The following is a 25,170-nucleotide window of genomic DNA, read 5'->3' on the forward strand; positions in this document are numbered from 1 at the left end:
CGAGGGCGTTTGGTGTGCACTTGGGTGCATTTGATGCGCACCAGTGCGGTTGGTCGAATACGCTACTACCCTTTGTTGAATATATTTGATAAATACTTTTAAATAAGCTCCTTGAAGTAAAATCATGTAGCCATGTTCAGAATACTGAGTTTAAAATTTTTATTATTTTAGTGTGCTTGAGTTGCGGTTTTGTTTTTACCTAATTATTTTCGCTAATAGTGCATTTCTTGACCACAAGGACTGCCACCGTTCCGTTCTGAAGCGATTCAAGTGAATTTTGTCTTGTTATGCTGTTATTCACACAACGGAGTTTGGCAATCCTCCCTGTTCTGTGGTTTGGCGTGGTTTGGCCTCGGTCGTCGTGGGGTGCGGACGTGTTTTCGTTCGCTCCTGCGCGGCCGGGGCGGTATCGCGATTATGCCGGCCACGCGTCGCGAGCCATGGGTGTTTCGTTCGGGCGTCGAGCGCTCTGCTGCGTGGGGCCGTCGAGCGCCTGCTCCCGCTCGCCAGTAACCGCTCTACTACCACGAACATCACCCAGCAAGCTCCCCTCTCTTCGGACCTCCGCGCACGACTCATCGCAGCACAGCCTCGCCTCTACGCTCCACCGCTCCCGTCGAGAACTTCTCCCGGACGCAGCATGACGCCAGAACCTGTGTTTGTGATGTGTACTGTGCTCGGTGGCCACCAGTGACTGTGGCAACGCTTCTTTCTGCGCCTCAACTTTTCTCTTTACCTATCTCCTTTTTCTCTACCCTATCCTATTCATCCCCTTCTATATTCCCTACCCCCCGGACTGGGTTGTATGCCGGTGAGCCCCCAGCTGGGCTCAATAATATCCCCAGTCCATTTCTTTTCCTTTTCCATCGAACCACCTACTACTACTGCTTATTCACACAACGGAAAGGATGAAGAGCAAAGCAAATTTCAAGGTGTCTTCTGCAAGGCAAGTCGCTTTCAACATTCAGAAACTGCTGCGAAAAACGTACGCAATCACGAGCGGCACCTGAACGGGCATCCTCGGCAGATACAAGGGAGGGATTCTGAACAACGCTGCACAGGAGCAAGCGTAGAGCGATGCTGACAAGACGCAAAAAAGAGAAGAAATTCGGGGCAGTTGCCGCGGGGGCACAATGTGATTGATCGCCAGCAACAGGCGTTGTTTACATGTGATGTGTATTGACCTCTGGGCATTAGTGAATGGGGTATCCGTGGTTTTTTCTGCCACTCCGTCGTACAACGGCGCAACCATAGCGGTGTTTGGGAGACTGTTCGAAGTTATGTTGTATTGGCTGTTGACGGAGGCGACTTCTGGATTGCGCTCGCTATGGGGAGAACGCACGCTCTGGGTTGGGGTCAGTACCCTCGATTTGGCTGTTCTTGGTCGCGCTACAAGACCAGTTTTTGCACCAAAACATACTGGCAATGTTTGCCTTCAACATTGCCGCTTTAGAAGCACGCACTTTAGCTGAATTGGTGACAACAAAATTTATCCAAGCTCATCTAAATGTGATGTTTGTGCCTTGTTGAGTTTTCCAAATCACGTAAAATGTTTGGTCACTGTCCTGGAAGAATTAAAGATGGCTCTCTGGTTCACATGCCACAAATCAGGACGACAAAGGGTGGTGCGCGGGCAAACAAGTTTCAAGTGCGTGCGTTGATTGCTGGTGAAAGAAAAAGTAATCCAATTACTCCACGGATTCTGCGTATATTTCTGCGGGTTCTGGAAGAACTATGTTCCACCCCTCAGATGTGTTCCACCCCTCAATTCTAAGGCAGTGGTGCTCATAGGGGGGACCTAGGGGGTCTGCCAGGGCATTTAAGGAACCCGCAAAGCGCCCCCCCCTCCCCCAAACTCTTCCCTCCCTAACCCCCCCCCCCTCATTTTTTTTCCTGCTTTTTGCCAAACGTTGCTGTTAATGGAAATAGGTGGCTTCCGTGCACGATTTTTACGTTAAAAGTGGAGGACATGTTTCAAGGTTGGCTTTTTGCACAGCGCACTAGCTATGTGGAACCAAGACCCACAAGAGGCAGCGTATAGGTGTTTGGGTTACTTTTAGCTACAAGAGCAAATTGCTTAGGCCCAGGATACATGTACACGAGGGAGGGTCGAGTCGACTGGCAGGTTCAGCTCACCCTAACCCCTCCTGCACTTATATGAACTCCATTCAAAGGATTGAGGTGAGGGGACCGGAGGGGTTTCCGGAAAAAAATCTGTTCAGCTATCCACTGCCCGCCGACTCATAGTGCGTCAACCCACCCCCTGCCTGCGAGTCGAACGGCCCGCCCCGACAGCTTTTGACCTCACCCCATCCACTTGTACATGGGTGGGTTGAGTCGAAAGAACCTATTTTTCTCAATTCAACTCCTCCTCGTTGTGTCCATCTATACGGGGCTCGTGACACGCATCAGCATAAAAGTCGGACTAAAAGGCAGGCATTGAATACGAATGCAAGCCACTTCAGCTGCAACTGCAAATTAATTCATGTTAACACGGATCAACATAGTTCATCGTGAGTTTCCCTGTGGCTTTTCCTAGGCTGAAAATGATTCCCGGCACACTCGCACTTGAAAACCACTGCTCTAAGGCAATATGGGCAGTTTAGAATTGACATCTAAGCAAAGTTCCGAAGTCGTTGGTTAATGGACCCTTTTCCAGTAGCGCTCTGCGAATGCGCTACTCTCGCTCTAAGCGACCGATTCGCCATTATTAGGGGGCAAAATGTAAACAAAACGACGCCATATATTGGATTAGCCAGTTGCGAACTTTGAGCCAGCCAAGTGCTGCTCTGTTTTCTGAGCCCTGAAAGTGGCCGGCAGGCAGGCTGTACGGCTGCCACCTAAAAATTTCTCCGCCACCAAAACCAGGTGTGGTGCATGGGATGGCTTCCTCAGCTGTGCAGGGCAGGCGGAAAAAAAGGGAGTGTGTTATTCTGTAATCTCCAAGTGTGGTTCAGGTGGCTGCCACAAGAGGGCTACACTATTCGAAAAGATGCGCTAGGTGTTGCAGGGAAGACTGCTAGTGTTTTAGCCCTATTCAGAGACATTCGCAGCACATTTGACACCTGCCCACCATGCTGCAAGAACGAAATGCTTCACACGGATAAAATTTTAAGGATGTGCCAGTGGTGTGATCACTCATGGACAGGCAGCTTGAAATGCTATTGTAAGATCTATAAAGCATTATAACTCACGTTTTATGGACATTGTTAGTTCTGTGTCCAGTGTGAGGAAGAGAAGCATGTTGCTTCTCTTCAACTTTCAATTTACAGGGAGAAGGGTGTTGAGTGCTGTGTTAAAAGCTGACTGCAATGAAAATTTTGACCTTCTGAAAACCCAATTTCCATATTGTCTGCCGAGAAGGACTAAAATATGTCAACTGAAATGCGCACTTGAATGACCACCGAAGATCAACAATTGCAGCAAATGGCACAAGGGGGTGGCCGTTATGGCCAGGCTGAACTGATGTTGCACGGCCGGAGTGAGATGGAACTAAGCACAAAAAAAATGAAAACAGAAAAAAATAGGACAGGACGGCGTGGTGTCCTATTTCTGGTGTTTGTCTTGTCCGTATTCTTCTCTAAGTTCCCGTGTTTTTTGCACTAGTAAACATGTCCCAGTTGTCCTATTTCTTTTTTCCTCTGTTTCATCGTTGTTGCACTTTGTTCCATCGTGCGAACTTACCAACTCACACAAATTTTCCTGTTACAGCCACAGTAAACCTGTGCGCAACTGCTTTGCAAGCGCGACAGCCAATTCTCCTGGCTGGCAGGAGAACCAAGCTTCCAGTCGGCGGGAAGGTCACTTCCGCCTCATGGCTGCTTGTGCAATCTACGGGCAGGTGAGGTGTCATCTGCTATGGAGCTGTTTTATGTTTTTTAACTGATCAACAGCACATTTCCCATAAATACCAGTCATTTCCTTGTTAGTTTTGGGGTATGTACTGGAAGTTCAAAACAAATTTGGCCAAGGTGACATATGAGTGCAGTTGACCAGTAAGGCTATGTATGGGCAAACCCATCAGCATTGAAGGAATTGAGGCCCTTCTGTAAGAGGTCGGGTCAGGCTAATCACAGATTGTGGAAGGCCACAATAGCCTGCTGCAGTGATTTTCAATGCGGGGAATTTTCCCTTTTTTGGGGAAGTTCCGGCTGTCATTTTGCCCATGAGGAAAAAGGGGAATCTTTTATTCCAGGAATTTTTGGAGTTGTTGACTAAGAGAAAAATGTCTGTAAACCGGACCTCACATAATTTATTACTTCGTTTTCTTTTAAAAAGTCCTCTTAACGTTGCGTCGGATTGGTGTTCAAATATCTGCAGTTATATTACCGCAAGCCACAAACGTCCAAAATCGTTTCCAAGCTAGTTCACAAAACAGGAGGGGGCATAGTGGAAAAAATATTCCATTAAAAACAGCTAGTGAAGCGTGATGTGGTTGTGGCTGAAGGGCCTGTTTGCGTGAACTCAGGCGCAGTATACAAAAATGTATTTTGGGTGCACCTTAGGGGGCTGTCAAAGAGAGATACTGCCAGCAGTTGCTGAGCTCAGCTAAAATTATCTCTCTTACTCAACGTTTGTTCTTTTCATATGGGCAGTTTTAACTGAGGTTTAGTATGTGAACTTACTCTGCATTTTGGTACAAAAAGTGAAATGCCTAGTCAAATGCTGCTGAGCGGCCGATGCATTGTATTTATTTTGCACTGGAACTCTTATCCTCTGAACAATGTATGCGTCCTGAAGCCGAAGGCTCTATAAAGTAGACATAGTTGGCCCTGGCTAACACCCAAAACCGACCACGAATCCATGTAGAGATCTTTCAGCTGCAAGAGAGAAATTTGCAGGGAACTCTTCAAAAACCTGCGGGGAAAAAATGCTAATATTTCTGAACCTTGAAATGGAAATTTTTCTCCCCAGTACGGAGCATCACTGGTCTGCTGTTGTTTTTTATTTCAGTCTACGGCATTAGTATATATGTAGCGTCAAAGTCTAGAATGCAGCGTTCCTCGTGCTGCCACAGTTTCTTCTTCAAGAGACTATGCAGGCAACTTTGGCCTATTTTTTTTTCATTCAAATGATTGAGCAGGTAGTACATCTGTACAATTTTGTGTTGCAGGAAGTAGTGCTGTCATCACTGAGGCCCTTGAGTTTTGGAGATCAGATTTCACGTCATTTACTTTCTCTGGCATACCAAAAGCATCAAGATGCTGTAAACCAAAAAAAGAATGTATACTGACTTTATGCTAAGAAGCGAAGCCAAGCATGATGTTTGGCTGTTTTCATTTGAACTGAGAGAAAGGTTATAGGAAATTTTGCATGCGCAGTGGTGCAGCAATAAGTTCTACTCGTGGCTTGGATAAGCAAACCTTAGCTTGAAAGCATGCACGGGGAAAAAGTGGAACACTTGTTCCCACTTACAATCTCAGTTCTCTTCTTGGATAATCAGCTCCTTAGGTACTTTTGATTTAAAACCGATGTGGTGTGATGAAATGGCCATGCACAGGACGCAACCAAAGGAATCAGGAAATGTCATCTGGTGACGCCAAGTCGGCAATGAGTTAAAGAAATCACTGCTGCAAAGAAGGCGAGAGTTGGCATACAGTGCCTATGGAACAAGCTGGCAAGAAACTGGGCACGAGGAACCAGTACAACCCGAGTAGGACAGGTTTGGTGGTGTATCTCTGCGTGGGATACCTGGTCTATTGGCGGTGAGCGCGAACACAGGCGGCGCTGCGAAGCGCGCCTCCGTGATGTCAGCTTAGGGATTCTCACATTTGTCGTCTGCTTCACTCAGGATCGCTCTCCCTGCTGTTTCTTTGCGCTCGGTCAATGTCTGATGCTTGTCTGCACCAGAATTGGCGTGTGGGTAACTTTTTATCATAATAATAGGCTCAAAATCGCATACACTAGCTCATGGTGTCAATTAAAGTATAGTTTTGGATACCGCTACGGGAGAAACATTGCCAGCGCCACCCCATTCCTTGCGAAGCCGGTCCTGTGCGGAGCGCGAAGAGTCGGAGCTAGGCGCCAGCTTCTCATGTAAGCATTCGAACAAAAGGAACAGTCAGCTGCTAATAACCGACAACAGCGAAAATGGAAGACCAAAACAAATTCTAGGCCTTCAGGGCTGTCGGCTTTGGCAGAAGGCATCACGATTCCTGGTAATCATGTGTAAGGTAAAACAGTTTTTGCAACCTTGCCGAACGCTCGAACGCGTTTTGTCACATCACTTTACGTTGTCAAGGCATGAAAGTTTGCCGACATGCACTATAGACTGCAAAAACTGTAGGTTGAGTTCCAAATAACCCAGTGTGTATATACGCGCGTGCTGATTCTATACCAGGCATCTAACCAGTATGGAGGTTTATAGAGCAAAACGAGTCACGTCTTCGTTAAATTTATAGTAACACATCTATGTTTGTTAAGACCTGGAGGGATATTTCGGAACATTTTGCACAGCCATATCTTCCCGATATTCGGATATGCGTTATAGGATATGCATTATAGGAGGAGGAGTAAGTGGAGGAGGGGACAACTTTGTTTAACAATTAAATCAATCTGGCTAGTGGGCCGGGTCCTCAGTCCAGGACAAGAGAGTAAAAGTAATTTTCTTCAAATCATAGAACGCCATCCCGAGTAGAATAGGATTTGTTCTTCGCGCCTGGAAGGGTTGAAAAGCAATAAAGAGCTACTTGGAATTGTTTTTCGGTTTCGAGTCTTGTAATATATGCAGGTATACTATTTATTACGTTAGTTAACGAGTATATCATGCCTTCAACACCGTAATCATGTCGTCATTGTTCGAGTTGAGAGTCAGTTCGTTATGATAATGATATAATTACGATAGAAATTCAGAGCACAAAAGCCGCTTTCGAGTACTGTGGACCACGTTGTTTAGGGCGCAATCGCGGTGGCGTACCACAAACCTTCTCATTGTATTTGCATGTGAATAAACAAAGCACGCTGCGGATATGCACCTTCTTGCACGCAGCCGTAATGAAAGCCAATTTGTGAAGAAGGGAATGTATGCCATACAAAATGAAGATATCCACACGACCTTTGTGAGGCTCCCAAACATCCCGAAACCTCCTAATAAGAAGTTGGTGACGGCGCAGAAAAATTAATGCGTTGGGCAGGAAAAAAAAGCAAGAAACATTAATCCGATAGAAGACAACAACAAAAGAAACAGAAGAAAGCCGCTTTATTTCCTGCTGTGCGATGACCGTGTAGAGGCCGCTGCTTGGTATGTAGTGTTAGACTGTTGAGTCTTCATAGGAGCATCTCAAAAATACTGCCGGGAAGCCTACGCATTTTGAATACTTATCGAGAAGCTCTGATCGCTGATCCTCGCGAATAAGCAAGAAAGGACGAGTTACACACGATCTTCTGACCGATACTCTGAAGAAAGTTGTTCTCTATCTCTTCGTGTGTTGCAAACTTGTGGGGGATACAGCTTCAAATTATTCAGATGCGTCAGAAGCTGGCAAAATAACTGAGTCGCTAGAAATACGCTTTTTAACGCACTACAGCAACGAAGCGGGCGATTTCTAGCCCAGGCACTGTTGCCCCTCACAAGCGGAGTGTAGCAGACTACAGCGGTGCGAATCCCTAAGCCGACGTCAGAGCCAGGGAGCGCCACTCAAAAATTTCACCGCCAATAAGCCTTTTGGTTCCTGGCCACCACCGTGTGTTCCCAAGACACCTGGGCCTGGGCTGGGTATTTTGGAGGTGCTCCCGTGCCTTCCTGTTCAAGCTGTGGCCTGACCTGAGGGTCTCGCAGAACTTTCGGACTTCCTGATACGAGCTCGGGTCACCCTGCAGCTACCACGTGGCTCAACCATGTGCCAGATGGTCCGGCATGCACACTGGGATTGGATACCGGACCCTCTGTTGAAGCGGCTGCTGCTTTAACCTGCCGTCACGTGAGCTTTCGACATTCTGTGATTAGGACAGGTAGTTTCTTGGACAAATTTAATGGGTCTCTCTATTGTTGAACTTTAAATCATTTAGATGCCCATGTGCATTTAAAGGGGCGATGTCGACAAAATACAAGTTTGCTTTATTTGAAACATTTTGTGTTTTGTAGTGCCTTCAGCGCTTGTCCAGAAGCAAACGATACTTTATTCACTGAAAAATAATCAATTTAAGTTAAAATTTTGATTCTTCCGCCAAATCGTGTTTTGGTGACGTCTGCAGTGACATCATATGTGCTCTGGAGCCTTGTTTACTGTTAGTCAACCTAGATGCGCCACCACACCACAGTGGGCCGTTTCCTGCCTTTTCTTTGTTTTTGACCGTATTTGTACCTGGCTTGTTGGCTCAGTGGCTAAGGCGTTCCGGCCATTGCGGCCGCGTTTCTGAGGGAGGCAAAAAGCAAAAATGCCCGTCTGTACGAGATTTCAGCACACATTAAAGATCTCCAAGAGGTCAAAATTAATCCGGAACCCTCCACTACGACGCACCTCATCGCCTGCGTGGTGTTGGCGCGTTAAACCCTACAATCAATCAAATCAATGTATGTGGCTCGTTTTTGTTAAGGTAGAAAATAATTGTTCCGTTAAACATGGTGTTTGCTCGACAAATATAGTCCCGTAATACATTGTTGCTTACACCAATCAGCTAGCGTCGTCTGCGACAACCCCAAAGTATTGCAGTGCTGTGCAGCTAATACAGCATAGTGTGCGCAGTACCAACAGCGGTATGCATCGGTACTTCTATGATTACGTGTAGTTTCGTAACTTCCACTGTTTACCCCACTATTCTTACTGCTACAAAGAGAATATGCCCTAAATGTAAGTGCAAATAGCTCATTCGGCAAGCTAACAAGCCCTGCTTATTTGCGTTTGCTTTCGCCGGCCTCAGCCAATCGCAGAGCTGGCACATATGACATCATAGGTTCTGTTGTGGGAAATGAGCTAGTGGGTTGCATTGCCATTCCCTTTTTTCCTAATTATGCAAGTTATTTGAGTGAATTTTTTGTTAAAAGTGGGGTCAGTATGATTCTAACAAGGCACTCTTTCACATGAACCAAACTTGTGTTTTGTGTGCATGGCCCTTTTAATTTCTGCCATTCCATTTCGGTCGGTATGGTGTACCCTATCTATTTTGTTATGTAGATGTATTCACTTGTTATCTCTCGTGTGACTTTCTGCGTGGCCTAAGGTACTATAGCTTGTCAGAGTGTGTGCCACCATCAACTGCACGTTTTGCCATCAAATCTCCTCAGCTGTTTCTTAATTGCCTTGTAGCTAACAATCGTGCTACTTTTTTACCAATTAAAATTTGTTCTTGGTGATAGAGTTGGCCTAAGTCAAAGGAGATAAGAGGTAATACTCAAATTCAGTTTTGCGTTTTGCTGCACATCATTGGAACTGTGCAGGAAAGCTTGTCGCTGCTGGCGGGAAATGCTGGTGCATGTTTTCAAACTTTGAAAATACTTCGAAGTTTGTTTCTCTAATAACGCTATTATATTCAATGCCAAATTTAATATTAATTATTCGGGTCAATACGTCAGGCTTTTGATATTTACACATTCGTATAAAATACATTCCATGTGTCTCCTTATAACATTGTTGTAATTACCCCGCCAGAAATTGCGTAATACCCCCACTCCTGCTTGGACCAGTTTGTGGTCAGCAGTATTGTTTAAATAAACTGATGGAGGCATGCAATTCTCTTCCTCTTTGTAGCCATCATTGCTTTCGCCAAGTTCACCATCGTAGAACGCATCAGCAGTCATGCTTCTCAGCAAACAGTGCGCATGTGAAAACGCTTTGGAATCCAGAAGGCCCATGCTGAACATTGTGCTGCGCCCTAGTGCTAACAGAAGAAAACTTCAACAAAGTTCACTTATCTCTCGAGAGATGGCGCATCATGTCTACAAAGAATGCGGGTGCATTGCAGTGAGAAAGTTTGCGAAATTTAACCTTCAAAATGCAAGTCGGGCATGGCCCGACAACACACCGCAAAGGGTTCATGTTTGTCCACGTGCCAAAAGGCTCCTGTCGCATGTGACACATAAAAACTTCTTTGATTTGAAAGTGTGGTGAAACATTACTTTTATGAGTTTCATACAAAAATACATGGTTTTTAACCTATCCCAAATTTGGAAATGGAAAATTTGCTACTGCAAATTTCGTTAAATTCAGGTTCGTTGTAGTGAAGTTTGGTTGTGTTTGTACCCACCATACAGGAGAGTGTTGGTTTGGATTCTGCTATGGCAATCCCATGTTTGCCTCTAGGGATTGTATTCTTGCCACATTAGACATGCTGTCAAGTGACGAGCGCCACCTACGTTCATTGAGACTTCAGCAGTGGCAAATGTCAAGCTAGTCAAGTCAGCACGGTGCAAACTACTTGTAAAAATTTGGCTAGCACGTGTGCTACTATTTTGTTGATGTACGATGGGATGAAACAGTGAAATTGATGTGATGTACGATGTGATGCACAGTGATGTACGATGGGATGAAACAGTGAAAGGATGAAACAGCAAAATGCTTGTGTGGCTGTTTTCTTTCCAGATTTTTATTCCATTTCGTTTTTGATCTCTTGCGGTCATGTCCCTTCTCATTGCAGTCTCACAGCCTGATCTTTCAAGGTACAGTCTACAGGACGAGCTGAAAGCTAGGCTGCATCAGAGTTCTTACAAGTGCAGCGGAGCTTCAAACATTGGAGTCAACAGTCGCAAGATCAACTCGGCTCACTCGAAAACTTGAGACAAATCCTAGCATGGGCGCATTCTCCTGGCATCGGTGCTCATACACCTCCAGTCACATATCACCTGTAGTGATGCACACCGGTAGCAGTGCGAAAGAAGGGCCATTTAGGGCAACGTGTGCTCGCAGCGGTTTGACACAAGATGGATGCTAATAAGAAAGATGCGCAGTGAAGACAAAGTCTTCAAGTGTCAGTAGTCTCCCCTGCTTGTGTGGATGCCCAATTTAGTCATACACAAACAGCACACCAGTGAGGCATTTTGAGCGTAACATTTGTTTCCGGGCATTCGCATGGAAGCCTTACATGGGAATTAGTTAAAGCATCCACAAAGCAAATACATAAGTACTTACAATGATCCATTTGCTTCGGTTCTGTTATGTCATGTCTCGTATGTTACAATGAAACGGCATGTGGTATAGGGATACATTTTTCTGTGCTCAGGGTAAAGTCTTACTTTCAACTTCTACTATGTGTTTGGCTTTCATTTTTGTACTCTGCGTTGGCGCTTTGTGCAAGCTTGCTGTGCTGTGTTATGTATGCTTGGTATGAAACTGCGTGCAGCAAAAAAATGTGTTTTTTGTGTGAACTGACCTCACCTAATGCCATTGATGCCAGTTGGCATAATGTAGTGCTTGTTCTTAAGTTGCTCTTATAGAACCCTAAAAAAAAAATTTCGGGGGCTGTTTGGCTCAAGCAAACATGTTTGAACTGGTGTGTGTAACAAGAGATTTTCAGTTTGATGGGACAGCTTTTCTTGTTGCATGCTCACTCATTCAAGTAAAATACATGTGATTAGCTCCATTGAGCACGTGTGAGCTGTTGTATGTGCTCTAAATTCTGGGTTAAAATGTAATACTAGACAAATTCAGTTGCACTATGCTTTATAGATGTTCCTCTGTTTGTAGAGCACTGTTGTATCATTTGGGGACTTTCAGACAAAGCACTCAGGGACCGCAGCCCACAGTTGTCATTTTTTAACTGGGTTGAGTTTAGTGAGGCTAAAAGTATTTTTTTTTCTTGCATGACATTACAGCTCCTCATAAAAAGGTGCTTATATCATTAAATTTAAATAGCAGAAAAAATTCCCAAAGTGTGGTCCTATGACATACATTGTTCCACAACAATTTTTCAATTCACGGCACAAGTTTTTTCGTTTAGATGATTAGCAACCCAGTTTTTATCCTGGTGCCGCTTCGTATTTTGACTGAGCTACGTAGAAGTGCTCCAGCACACTTAGCATGTAATGTTTTCTTCTGTTCATGCACATTTGGAAGGGCATCTTTTTAAGATTCAGTGGGCATAATTAAAATTCCTTTTGGTGGATATTTTCGGGCAGCTGACCTTGCCTTCAAAATATTTTGTTAACAAATCTTTATGACTGCACAAAGTGACAAGCACCAGATAATCTCACCTGTCTTGTTGAAGCTCAGTGTCGTTTGTTGATCATACGACTTTTTCATGCTTAAATGTAAAAAGAAATTGATAACTCTGGAGCTGCCAGTGCTCAGTTAGCACTAATGAAGACCAAAATGAAGGGGTTTTGATTCAAGGGACCACAAAGGCAAAATGCAAATTCAGTTTATTAAAGGCGCTGCTTTGTTCCGATAACAGCAATACCAATGTTATTGCAAAGTTGAAGCTAAGAATTGAGACATTAAAAAGCATTCAACAGTGGCAACTCCGAAGCCACTTCTGGAAAGTTTTCTATGACGTCACAGAATCTTGTTTGTGCAGCCGCCGACCTGTGCCACTGCCCAAAAAACATGGTTGAGGTTGTAGTTGGGCCTCTAGTTCCATTTCATTGCATCACTTGATTGCTAATGCGCAGCTAATGCACTGTTTAGTGCCGGCCCATAACTCGTCACTCGTGCCCATATCACATCACTTTAGTGCGAAATTGGAAAGTTAAATATTTTTTGCATTTTTTTGGTTAAAAAATTCAGCAAAGCTTGCACTCATGCACAAGACTTGAATGGCGAAACTGTTGTAGGTGAGCATTGTCATACACATAGTCAAGTATTAGTATCATTGTTTGTTTGCGTACTTGCGGTGCTAGTAATTGTCGTCATATGCATCAAAAAGGTTGTCTTCACGGCGGGAGGTGCATGCAAAGTCCTCCTCAGCATTGTAGACTTCCCCCAGCTGTTCGTCATCGACTCGAGGCAGGGGTGGCGGGATCTGGAAGTCGTCTCGTGAAGGAGTGGCGCAATTGCAGCCATGTCTCCAATTCTCCATAATGGCTTCTAGAGAAAGCAGCAGCCGTGGTGACCTCTCTTGAGCTGGGTGTCTTTAGACGCTGCTCTGAAAAAGCTCTTCTACAGTACCAAGCACATGCGCCCCACGACATAAGCATAAATGAATGAGGGGGGTACGTTGTGCGTGCCTTTCTCGTTTCAAGCAGCTGTTTCCACGATTATGCGAATTCTGGAGTTTTTTTTTCTTTTTGGCCAGTCTTGGCCAATCTGCCTGAGTGGCTATGTGCTCAGTGAGCTTTTTGCTACAAGGGAGTTATTACAAGTAACACCAGCTTTGCTGTTAAAAATCATCTTTCATGGCTTGTTGAGCTACTAAAGTCTTTTTCTTGCAAACTGAACAGTCTTGTTTTGTCTTAACCCCTTTAATTGATTTGGCTACAGCAGTTCTTGACAAAAGGGGCCAACACGTGACAATGAATGGGCATCGGTGTTCAACAAAAAGGATGCATGGTCGTGGTTTCAGCTGGGACACCGAGACCACTGTTAATGACTTCTATAAGAAACAGCCTAGCGATGTCAAGAAAAGGCGTACATGCACAATGCCTAAGTGCTGACAAACAGCCTGTGTTGCAAAATATTTGTTGCAAGTCACCATGTGCACGTACAAATCTTTGCAGATGCAAAATTCCTGGCTCGTATCTAGAATGGAAGCCAACTGAAACTGTTTTTGCAGGAATGTGCAACATTTCAGTAACAGCTTTCACCTGTGTATTTTGCTAGACACTCTTCATGATGTTTTTTTTTGCAAGTTGAAAAGTTGGGACGGCTTTGGGGTCTACTCTCAAGTGCTGTAATTTCTGGCTGTAAAATGACTTGTCAGCAGTATTTCTCTTTGAGCACTGTTTGTCTGACGTCCTGCTGCTTTTAGTGATATTGAGTGGAATGTATTCAGCCATCTTTTGTCTATTTGTCTTGCAGCCGCACCTGAGTGGACTTGTGTACATGTCTTTAAATGTGTAACATGAACATTTGAATGATCCAGAACATGGAAAGTGTCAACTTATGGGTGTAGTAGTAGTGGTTGCATGTGTGTGGTTTTATGTAACAGTCGACTTTAGCACGTTTGTGTGGTTTTCATCTTGCAGTCAGGTAGCTTTATCTATTTGCAGTTGCTGAAGTTGCAGCAAAGAGAATTGGTAGCTGCACCACTTTTAACCCCCCCCCCCCCTGTTCTAATCTAAGTGGTCTATCACACGGCTTACATGCAGGCCTGACTGTTCTAGACTGCGCAACGAGCACCAGCCCACATCCTTCCGGGACTTGCGAGACATCATCCCAGTTCAGCTGTCTCCTTTGTTCATTCAGGACGGACTCTCAGACCATCCTTGTCGATCACATCAATGGCCACTCTGGTGAGACATTTTAATCACAAGCTTACTCTTCTGTGTGCAAAGATTTTTTTGACCTCTCCATTATCATTGTGTTAACTAAATGGTGGCAAAGTTTGTTGAAACTCGCTTTATTAAGGGTACTGACCACCTAAAGGTTTCATATGTATGGGCTGAGCGCATATCGATTGGTGTTGTATGTAGTCAGGAGTGCATGAACAAATTTTTTGATTAACTGGAAGAAATAACTTTAATTTGGTTGGAATTGTGGCAACGCAGTGTTGTGCCGCATCACCTGAATACTTTGCACCCTTTCTTGTAAATTTGTCAGATCATATGTGAAAAAAATAACAATTTTTAAGAGCTGTTCAAATTAATTTTCTTTGAAGGGGCCCTGAGATGGATTTCAAAGTTTGATTGATTGATTGATTGATTGGGGGGGTTTAACGCGGCGACACAACGCATGCGATGAGGCACGCCGTAGTGGAGGGCTCCGGATTAATTTTGACCACCTGGGGATCTTTAACGTGCGCCGAAATCTCGTACACACGGGCATTGGATTTCAGTGTTTTTGTTTGTGTCAGAAAACTACTTTATAGTTCTTGTAGAAACAAGTCCAAAAATAGTAAGCATATTCGCTCACGCGAACAAAAGTTATTACCCCGACGAGACAGAACTATATGTAGGCTCAGCGGCTTGTGATGACGACATAGTTTGACCTCGTCCGAGGCGAAGCACTCATTTCATGGTTGGCCGCCGGAATGTCCGCGATATTTGACGGCGGCGATCGTGGTTTACAGCGTCGTCGTTACCATGGTTACTTCAGCGAGTGGGTCGCACATGAGATGACGGCGCCCTTTTTTTTTAAGCTACCTTTTCAGTCCTTACGGACTTTGAACAGCAGGTACTGGTGATTGCAGAAGTCGACCTTGCATGCGCGAGAGTTTCCGTGAACAATAACTTATTTTTACCGTCGCTACATGGCGATACAGCGGCCAGAATTTCTAGCGACTGTAATAGCGAGCTCCCTGCGCCGGCGAAATGTACGCTTGCGTCTTGATTAGATTACCGTAAAGTTCCCAGAGAACTCCCTCCTCCGAAACATTACCCAGCCGCTTTTATTTATTTATTTATTACAATACTCTCAGGGCCTCGAGGGCGTTGCAGAGAGGAGTGGGTCATACAAGTTTTCAAAAAGAGTTTGATATGGCCGTCTTGAATAATGAAGGTTCAGTGATGCTGGCGATCGAAGCGGGGAGGTGGTTCCATTCCGTTGCAGTTTTCGGTACAAATGAATTGCAGCACAAGTTTGTACGGCAGGATGGCACTTCAGCCTTGAATTTGCGGTCAATGCGTGAGGAAACATATGAAGGAACTGCAAAAAGGTCACACTTGATGTCAGGGTTAGTAAAGTAAATTTTGTGAAAAAGGCACAACCGGGCTATTTTTCTTCTTACTGAAAGATCAGGAAGATGTAAATGCATTTTAATTGAAGATACACTGGACGTTCTAGAGTAGTTGCACACAATAAATCGGGCAGCACGGTTCTGAATGGATTCAACGGAGGTGGAAAGGAATAATAAATGCGGGTCCCAAATAGAAGAGGCATATTCTAGTTTTGATCTGACGAGGGTTTTGTACAACAGTAGTTTTAAAGAAAGAGGGGCGAGAGAAAAGTTACGGCGTAGGAAACCAAGCATGCGGTTTAGCATTGCTGGTTACATAATCAACATGCGTTTGCCACGAGAGGTTATTACTTATATGAACACCAAGGGCGAAATATTCGGGCGAAATATTCAATTTACTGAAAGACGCGCCCACCCCGTAAAATCCATGGCTTTAGTGCCGATGAGTGAACAAAACAAACCCGAATCATCTCTTCATGTGTAGATGCAGTCACTTATTCGTTCTTTCCGCGCTTCACCCGAAAGTTCGCCCATCTCATATTTTTCACTTGATATCACTGTAATTAAATTTGGGTGGGCGTTCTTCTGGAACTTTACGGCACAGCAAATGCGCTGCGCTCGGCGCTTCATGCAAGCAATCTTAGTTGATGTTGTTTACTACATTCTTGCTAAATGATGATCAGGCGCACAATAAATGAGCGAACAAAATCTCTGCCCCTACTCCAGTTTCCCATGCTTCCAACGGTTCAAATGCCTTTATGAACTAGCATAGCTCTTTTAGGCTTTTAAAATCGTGTTGGGCAAGGTAATATAGGTAACTGCAGAATCATTACAATATATCTTACTCATTTTATATCGAAATATTTAGCGGAGGCGTGAATTCTGCTTAATGCAATACTTGGTCCTAATTGTTCTCACTAGATGGCGGCGTCAGTTATGTTTTCTATTTTTTTAAGCTTTACAGCAGAAGTATACGGCTCTTTTCAAATAAAATTATTGTATTGTGAGAGTTGAATCTAAAACGACCAAGATTCAAGCTATTTCAAGCGTAAGCGAACAGTTCTGGGCAGCAAACTTTTGTGTCATTTGCTTTGAGACAAATTCGCCAGATCTCGCTACTTGGCAGAGCCGGTAAGCCGGAATGCAGAAACCGCAGTGTGCCATCCTTTCATTTTCAGCGGCAAACGGCTACCGTATTTTCTGGTGTATAAGTCGCGGTTTTTTTCTGAAATTTTCGTTGGTGCGTCGTATCCACCGGTGCGACTTATGTATGGAATAAATCTGGTCCGCGGCGGCCACGTGTGGCCAGCGCATGTTGAGACACAGCTCTATGGTGAAAATCAATCCCAAGTCCACCGGTACGGAATTTCTCATAGCCCATATGTCGCTTCGGGACATTGCACGAAAGAGTTTGCAGCTTTTTCTAGTCAAAAAGAATGATAATGGCCTGCGACAACCACGTGCCACTTTAGGCCATGCGCAGTAACTGCAGTTCAGAATAAATTCAAAGTAACATCAAACTGGGTTGCAAAAACAAAATGCCACTCATGAATTATTACAGACAGTTACTCTGAAGGAAGTAAACGTGCTGCTAATTTTTAAAATGACAGCTTGGAGATAAGTTTTGATTTTTGTGCCACTTCCCATTGCGTCACTTCCGTCCGCCATGACACCTTTATTGCGCTGATTTACGACAGCACACAAGAGACTCGCGACGTTTGGAGAGGTGGCCAAATGGGTCTCCAACTCTTGGGACTCCATTTCTACAAAAACAGTTGTAGCCGGGTTGATAAAAGCCGGAGTAATCCAGTTTACGAGTGGTAACGATGTTGGCGAAGAAGACATGAGAGAGTCGGAGGACGACAGTGATGCACCGGTGGAACTCCCACTGAAGATACTGAATTATTTGTTAGCGAGTCTGAGGAAAAAAGACTTCGATGGTTTTGCCTAAATGCCGTCCGTAAGTACATGCCATCTGTGTATCCATAAACCATTTTTGAGAAGTTATGTCCAGACTTTGGATGTTATATGCCCGTGTCTAGCCATGCTTACAGGGAGATGCGTTAATAGGCAGAGGCCGCCACAACCATGTACTTTCGCCGCACTTTCTAACGATCTGATTCACTATGAGTTTACTTAATTAACAAGTGCGTCTTATATACCGGTGCGTCTTATACAACGGTGCGACTTATATATGGTTTTTTTGGAAAAACTGTCATTTTGAGGGGGGTACACCCGACTTATAGACCGGAAAATACGGTACTCTTGCTTCATTTAACACGGTAAAGCGCGCTAAGGACACTAGGCAGCAGGCTCATTCAGAAGGCTGGTGCAGGAAACCACACTTTCCTGCGATCATGACTTGATGGGAAGCAATGAAACGAAATTCCTTGGCAGGAGTTGTTACGGAATGCGCATGCTCTTGCCCTTGTCGCAACCGTCGCAGAGAATTAGCTGCGACAGCGTTTGAGCTTGAACTGATTTATTCAGCCCGCGTGAGCGCACTTGAGTGTGCGCCTCGTGATCACGAACAGTGCCCGGCGTCGTCCAAGCACTGCGTGCGAAGCTCTGCCTTCGTTGTCGGCGCGGCGCTCCCTTGGTGCGCCGTTTGTAACCACCTCATAACTGAAACAACGTTGAGGCTACGCTCGAAACACAGATGGTGCAAAGAAATTCATTCGGGTACAGCGTCCAAGAAAGCAAAGCCAAAGAAATCTGATGATACTCTCACACCAGACAATTAGCGCTGAGCGATCACGCTGCAAGTGTTGTTGCTCCTGCGCTCACTGTATCCTTCCGCCGAGAACGGAGGAGCGTCAAGCCCAGTTTGGCCTGGTGTGTAAGTGCTTTACACTCCGGTATAAAACAAATATGTGCGACTGTGTAAACACACACACACAAAAGATGTTTTTTGTAGCTTTCTGATGTTTTTACACTCGTAAAAAAAATATTAAATCAAGAGTGCACTATTACGTCACGATTAGTTCAAGAAATAGCCGTTGTGCTCCGATACCATTGACCCCCGAAAAACCCCCATCTCAGGGGCCCTTTAAGAAGCCTTTAATTAAAAAGACTTCAGTTACCCTGTGTTTAGATTGAAGTTCAGGCTATTCTTAGCATTCTACAAGTGTCTTAATGCTGTTTGCTAAAGTAATGTACAAACCTGGATATGTGCAACTCCACGTTTGTGTTGTAGGCTGGCAACAACCTGCAAAACAACGAAGATAGTCTGCAGGATTGGGGCGCAGCTTTTCTTTGCTCCTGTGCTGAAATTTTGTTGTAGCAGCATTTGATCACAGTAGTTCATCGACATAAAGATTATTGCTAGCAGTAATTCACTGCTCCTTTGTGACAACTTTGAAATCATTGATTGAAGCAGATGAAGTCCAAGTTGCTGAGGTACCATGTGGCATTTAATCAAGATTTCCTCCTCCGGGTTGCACACTGACAACCAATGGTGTGTTAACCTTAGTTTAACCGTTTAACCTGCAAAACAACAAAGATAGTCGGCAAGATTGGGGCGCTCCTTTTCCTTGCTCCTGTGCTGAAATTTCGTTGTAGCAGCATTTGATCACAGTAGTTCGACAGAGTATTATCGCTAGCAATAATGCACTGTTCCTTGATGACAACTTTGAAATCATTGTTTGATTGAAGCAGATGAAGTCCACGTTGCTGAGGTACATGTGGCATTTAATCAAGATGTAATGCCTCTTCGGTAGAGAGAGACCTGTTGAAGAGTGCTTTGAGGGGGGAAATGACATTTTTGCAATGTTCAGGCAGCCCTTCAGGCAAATTTATGAGCACTTTTGACTGCCTGTTCCAGTAGAACAAGCTGCAAAGATGATTCATTGTTGGTTAACTATATTAAGACTCAGTCAGGCTACAAGCGACTTGAAATAGGCACTGGGCAGAAAAAAGAAAAGTCTGCGGTCATTTTTGTTGCCTTTTTTCCTTTGCACTGCATACTAACATGTTTCAATTATTTATGCACTGGTTGTTCGGTGACTGCAATGGGAAGCACATGGTGGCCCGTTGGTAGTCCAATTCACAGTGCTGTTTTTGAGGAAGATGAAACCTCTAACTGTCCATTTTGTCCCAGACTGGTGCGCAGAAAATCAATCTAGCAATTATTTATGATGCATCTGCTTTCTTTGGTTGCACACTGACAACCAATGGTGTGTTAACCTTTGTTTAGCCTTTTAACACCTGCGTTGCAACTTGAAATTACTGGGTAATGAGTGGGCATTTAATGCTTGCAGCACATCTAATGGCGGATGACTAAGCTAGCCACACACAAGCACTTTGGGCTACAGAGAAAGGGGAATGATTCCCCCGCATCGGCGATGCCAAACATACGATACATACCAATTCTCTGCTGACAGGCTTCATAACATCGGCTCTTCCCTACGTGCAGTTATAGCTCAGATGTGTGCAAGCAAGCCATAACATTTCGTGTGCCATTTGTGATGAACATTTAGGAACAGTTAGCATTTGCATCAGATCAGCATGTAGCAGAGGTAAATAAATGAGCACGTTAATTGCACAAAGGTGAAGTGAACCCATGATGCTTTGGATGATGGTAGAATTTTCTTTTACTGCGGAGCAGTGTTTGTCTAACCCACCCAGTTTTCATTCCGGTGAAACCAATTTGCTCAGCGCTTTAAACGGGGATGTTAAACGGGCCAATGGGACCTGTCCGGTGCCCTTGGTGATAGAGCGGTTTGGGTTGGTGTGTTACACCAGCAGTAACACACCAACCGTGTTACACCAATGCTAACAGTAACACAATAACACCAAAAAGCAGTAAGATGTTTATGACACAGGACAAACACAGGCGACTCTAGACGGACAAAGGCAACTCAAGAACAAAGCTTGGGTCCTTCCAATTGGCTAGGAAGTATGCGCAGTTGCAAATTACAAACAACCGTGTTCTGTTTCATGCATCCGTGGACTTTGCCCAGCTTCGCAGGTCATTGTTCTTCACAAAGTGGAAGGGCACTAGTATGTTAATATAGAGCTAACCATCCCATGCTGGAAGGAAAAGTTTTTCAGAGTGCCACGTTTCCAGCAAACTGCTGTGCTGACTGCCACGTATTTTTGAAAGTGTTAGAACTTAGGCTGGTTGGAACTGAACCGTATAAATGAAAATCACGCATATGATGGGCATATGCTTCACTCGCAGAAACATCAACATTGATTGCCTTGCAATTCTGGTACTGTAGGCACTAAGTAAAGTGGTTTCGTTTGTACTCAATTTTTACACAAGCATAATTTTTTAACCTATTTCCTCGAAAAAATTCTGTGTTAAAACAGGGTAAATAACGTACTAATTTATTTTGGGTATTATAAAGAACTTATACCCTCGATTTTACCCTTACATTGATAATGGTTCAGTGCATGACTGATTAACAAATGTGCGTGTGTGCATGTCCTCTGCTAAGTAAACAGTTATTGCTGCATTTTGATCCATTACTGAATGTGCATCTGTTATTACAGTGGGCGATGGTGATTGCAAGTACTACTACACACAGCAAATCCCAGGTACTGGTCCTCATCAAAATCAAGTCACATGGACCATAGTTCCAACCAGCGAGGATGCAGTGGGCATAAGCTCCATCAGTGATCTGCCGCCTACCACTACGGGACCTCCCCTGGATGTTCAGATGACACCTATCTCAAATGGTAAAATCTTTTAACAGAAACTTGTAAACTTCCCGGATTTCCCGGCAGTCCCTATCAGTGAGTCTGGGAACTTCCTCGCTGGCAGTTCCTAAGCCAACCAATAGAGAGCGCAGTGGTCTCGTAGGGGTGGGTTCATCTCCCCACGAAGAGGGGAGGAAGCCTCCCATCGCTGGTGTTTAGCTGCTGATTTCCTTGCGCAAACTGTAGAATTTGCGCGGCGACAACACTGCCATTTTCGGGTGAGCGCCCGTTGTCGTTCTAGCCGACACAAGAGAACCTCAGCTTTGCTGTTTCAGTACCTTTCACACTAGGTGGAACTGGTTTAATTTATTTCCATTGTGCCCTTACACTTACAGTCATGATTCTGATGTAGTGCACTCTCTCTCTCGTCTGTCAGAGCACTGAGGTGTGACATATGTTTTTGTACACTTTTATAGTATGCACATTTACCGGAACACAACTGCGTGTGTGCCATTGACAAACGCTGTCTAGCAACCAGGAAAACAGGGAAAAGTCAGGGAATTTTGAGCCACCGGAAAAGTCAGGAAATTGTCAGGGAATTTTTCAATCAAGTAGTACCAGTCAGAGAAAACCACTTAGGGGCCTGCCCACACAGTTTTAGAATAGGCGAAACCAGTGTTGGAGGCCCCCAAGAAGTTACCGAACGCAACACGTTTGCGTGCGACGAAAGCGTAAACCACATGAAACGTTTTCTGGTTTTTCTGCAAGCGAAAACGCGCCGTGCACGCCTGAGGCGCGCTGACGCCGCCGCGGAAACTACCCAAACGGTGCGTGCCGAGCGGCAGGCCCCGGCAACATGGTGGCCGCCATGGCCGTGCCGTGGAATAGTGCGGTAGCTCCAACGACCGCTTCGAACCACTCTTTAAAATGCTTCTCAAGGCACAAGCGCACTGGCGTGTGCAGGATAGGAGCCACCGCAGGCACGAAATCGTCGACACGGCCGTGAAACTACCACGCACGAATCACGTGCACAAACTCGCGGTGTGGTTCACGCAACTCGCAGCTGTCTCAGGTTGCTGGGTGCACTTGCACAGAGAGATGGTGTAGGTGGTGCCCAAATCGCACACATCACGCGCTTTTTTTTTCAGCAAATTTTAAAAGGCAGCGCTTTTTGGGAGCTAATCTTGAAAGAACTTTCTTATGACATCAGGAGCCAGAATTACATAATCAAAAAGGAACATGACATGGTTTAGCGTGAACCGCATGAAGTGGTTTCTGCTCTTGCAAACGCGCCGCACACGTCACAGGCGCGCTGATGCTGCCGCGGAACCACCCGCACACTGCGCGTGGTGCTGCCGGCGGTGGCGACTTCGACCACGAAGTGGTGACGGGAGCTCGAGCGACTGCTTCTAAGCGCTCTCTAAAATGTCACACAAGGCACGCACGAAGTTGCTTGTGAGGTAAAGGAGCTTGTAATGTGGGCGAAAACAGTACTATAAAACATCATCCGCGCTGCTAAGGAAAGCGCCTATGCTGGGGTGGTAAGCCTAAACATCTCTGGCGGAGCCTGCCGGCTGTCTCGAGAGCTTTTAAACTGCCGCCATGAGGCGCGCGGCTCCCCATTGGCGCAAGTCGTCAGGCTACTCCCATGCCGCGCGCGACGCGCGTCATTTTCTGAGCGAGGCAGAAACTGCCGCGAGCGCGAATGATCGGCACGGCCGTCAAAAAATCGCACGCGCAACGTCGACACGCCCGAATCACGTGCAAAAACGCACCATGCGGTTCACGTTGCATGTCGAGCGAGGACAACCAAGAAAAAAAGCAAAAGGTGCTCTGAAGTGCAACTTGAAGCTTCTATCCCGCGAGATGAAATAAACTCTCTGAAGCCATAACTGAAGGCAAGCAAGCGTCAAGCTGAACAAACTGAAGTTAATCAAAGTGCATTTTGAGAATTAGGGCACTTGCAACAAATGTGTTTCCCTATGATAGAATGTGTTTTCTCACACTTTTTATATGCTTCACGGACCATTTCCACAGAATGGCACCTGTTGTATAGGTCAGGGAAATTTAATTGGGCAATTTGCTAGACACCCTGCATTGAGGAATGCCATACGCACCAAGTTTGCACAGCACATGCATTCCATTTCTTGCCTATATCTGACTGGCACATGTCCTGTTGGAGAAACCTTCATCTGCAAACTTTACGAGTGTTTAGAGGGAGCGATGTGACAGCCAGGTATATGGAGTATTCATGCACACAAAAAATGAGGCATTCAAGTGCAACTCCTGCCCACTCCCACTAAACCAAAGTAATCTGTCTGCATCATTACTACTCTCTCTCACCTTTCTAGAAGGGCCTGAATTGTCACAATTTTTCCAGTATTTGTAAAGCCATTTTGTGCAACTGTGGAGTGTTCAAATTGTAGACATTGTGAGAATGACGCATGCATGTCTTGTCTTCTGTATTGTTTGAAAAGCCATTAATACGGTGCATAAAGAAGTCTGTATAATGCACAACAAAATGCACTTTGTGGCACAGAAAATGTGATAATTTTTATCGTTATTTTCTTCAGTAAAAAAAGCAGTCACATAACACTTAATCCACACCAGTAGTATGTGTGAAGTTTGAGAGGTGGTGTTAGCAGTTCAAAGTTATACAGCATGCCCTGTTGACATCTCAATAAGGCATTCTTTGTTCATGTCTACTTGAAATTTTGTCATGGTTATAAAATATCTTTAACCTATTGTATGCCAAATTTATTCACACAATCTGCACACTTCTCTCACCAAAAAATTTTGCAACTTTATGGATGCAATTGTAACAGAGAAAAGTTTTGGTACAGCATCTCTGGGGGTTCACAAATTTGAACGCAGAACAAGTTGTCAGTTGAGAGTCATTCTCTGACTACCATAAATTTAACCAAGAGATGAATTCCACGGATTTATTAAATTTGTGAAAAATAGCAGTGTCCTCTATGTATATAGATTGCAGCTGGCCCTTTTATTTGACATTACTCAGAGCTTTCTAAATCTACTGTGCAACCACTTGCAAAACTTATCACTTGTAAACCTGAAAAAACTTTGCGGTGTTATTGTATGCGTACAGCATGGTACTTTCGCTTGGAGGGTATCAGCATTTCACATCTTTGGAATGGAAGATTAATCTTTTTTTATTACAAGTATTGGCCTAAAGCATGGTTGATGTGCTGCAAAGCATACTTTACAACTTTGCCAGCCATGTATCTTGCAACTCGCCTCGTCGAGAAAAGGAGATACTACTGAGATGAGAATGCCAGCTGTGCCCCAGTGCCAGCATCTTTGCAGAATCGCAGGATTTTTCGTTTTGTGTGGTGCTAGCATTGGCCTTTGCGATCCCTCACAGCAGCCTTAATGCCATGCATGGCATAGTGTATGCGACTTATAATGGCAGCTGATGGCTGTGCACTATCATGAAGCACACAATGGTGTGGCCAGGTACAAGTGCTATTTCTGTGAGAAAAAAATTTCTTCGGCTGTGATTACTACACAAGTGGCATACTTATAGCAGTAAATATGGGATATACTCTTGATTTTCTTGTGTTTGCGAACCAGAGGAACTAGCAAATGCTGTGGCGAGCGTTTTTATTTGTGAACTTGCATTGCTTCACTTTGATGCACAATAGGGCACACTCCTTTGTCATTGCAGTTTCGCATCCCAGAGCTGCAAGTATCCACCTACAAGAAGCATTGCATGGGAGCCTCTGTCAGAATCCTAGCACACGCGAAGGAAGATCAGGCATCGAAGACATGGATGTTGCTGGAGCAAGTTTAAACAGCAATGCAAAA

The 25,170-nt window shown here is 44.7% G+C and overlaps 1 long non-coding RNA gene across 6 annotated transcripts; it reads left to right on the forward strand.

Moving 5' to 3' along the window:
• The first annotated feature begins 276 nt into the window (after nucleotides 1-276).
• On the forward strand, nucleotides 277-25,170 carry LOC144158180 (uncharacterized). Of its 6 annotated transcripts, none has more exons than XR_013319969.1 (7): nucleotides 277-946; nucleotides 3,712-3,841; nucleotides 7,778-7,919; nucleotides 10,573-10,748; nucleotides 14,177-14,320; nucleotides 21,199-21,384; nucleotides 25,031-25,170. It is a non-coding gene; the product is annotated as an uncharacterized LOC144158180 (long non-coding RNA). The 6 variants fall into 6 exon arrangements; XR_013319965.1 differs by having other exon boundaries at nucleotides 280-946; nucleotides 7,819-7,919; XR_013319967.1 differs by lacking the exon at nucleotides 7,778-7,919.

This window comes from Haemaphysalis longicornis, unplaced genomic scaffold (assembly GCF_048455015.1).
Source record: "Haemaphysalis longicornis isolate Haplotype H1 unplaced genomic scaffold, Haemaphysalis longicornis Haplotype H1 scaffold_10, whole genome shotgun sequence".
NCBI lineage: Eukaryota > Metazoa > Arthropoda > Arachnida > Ixodida > Ixodidae > Haemaphysalis > Haemaphysalis longicornis.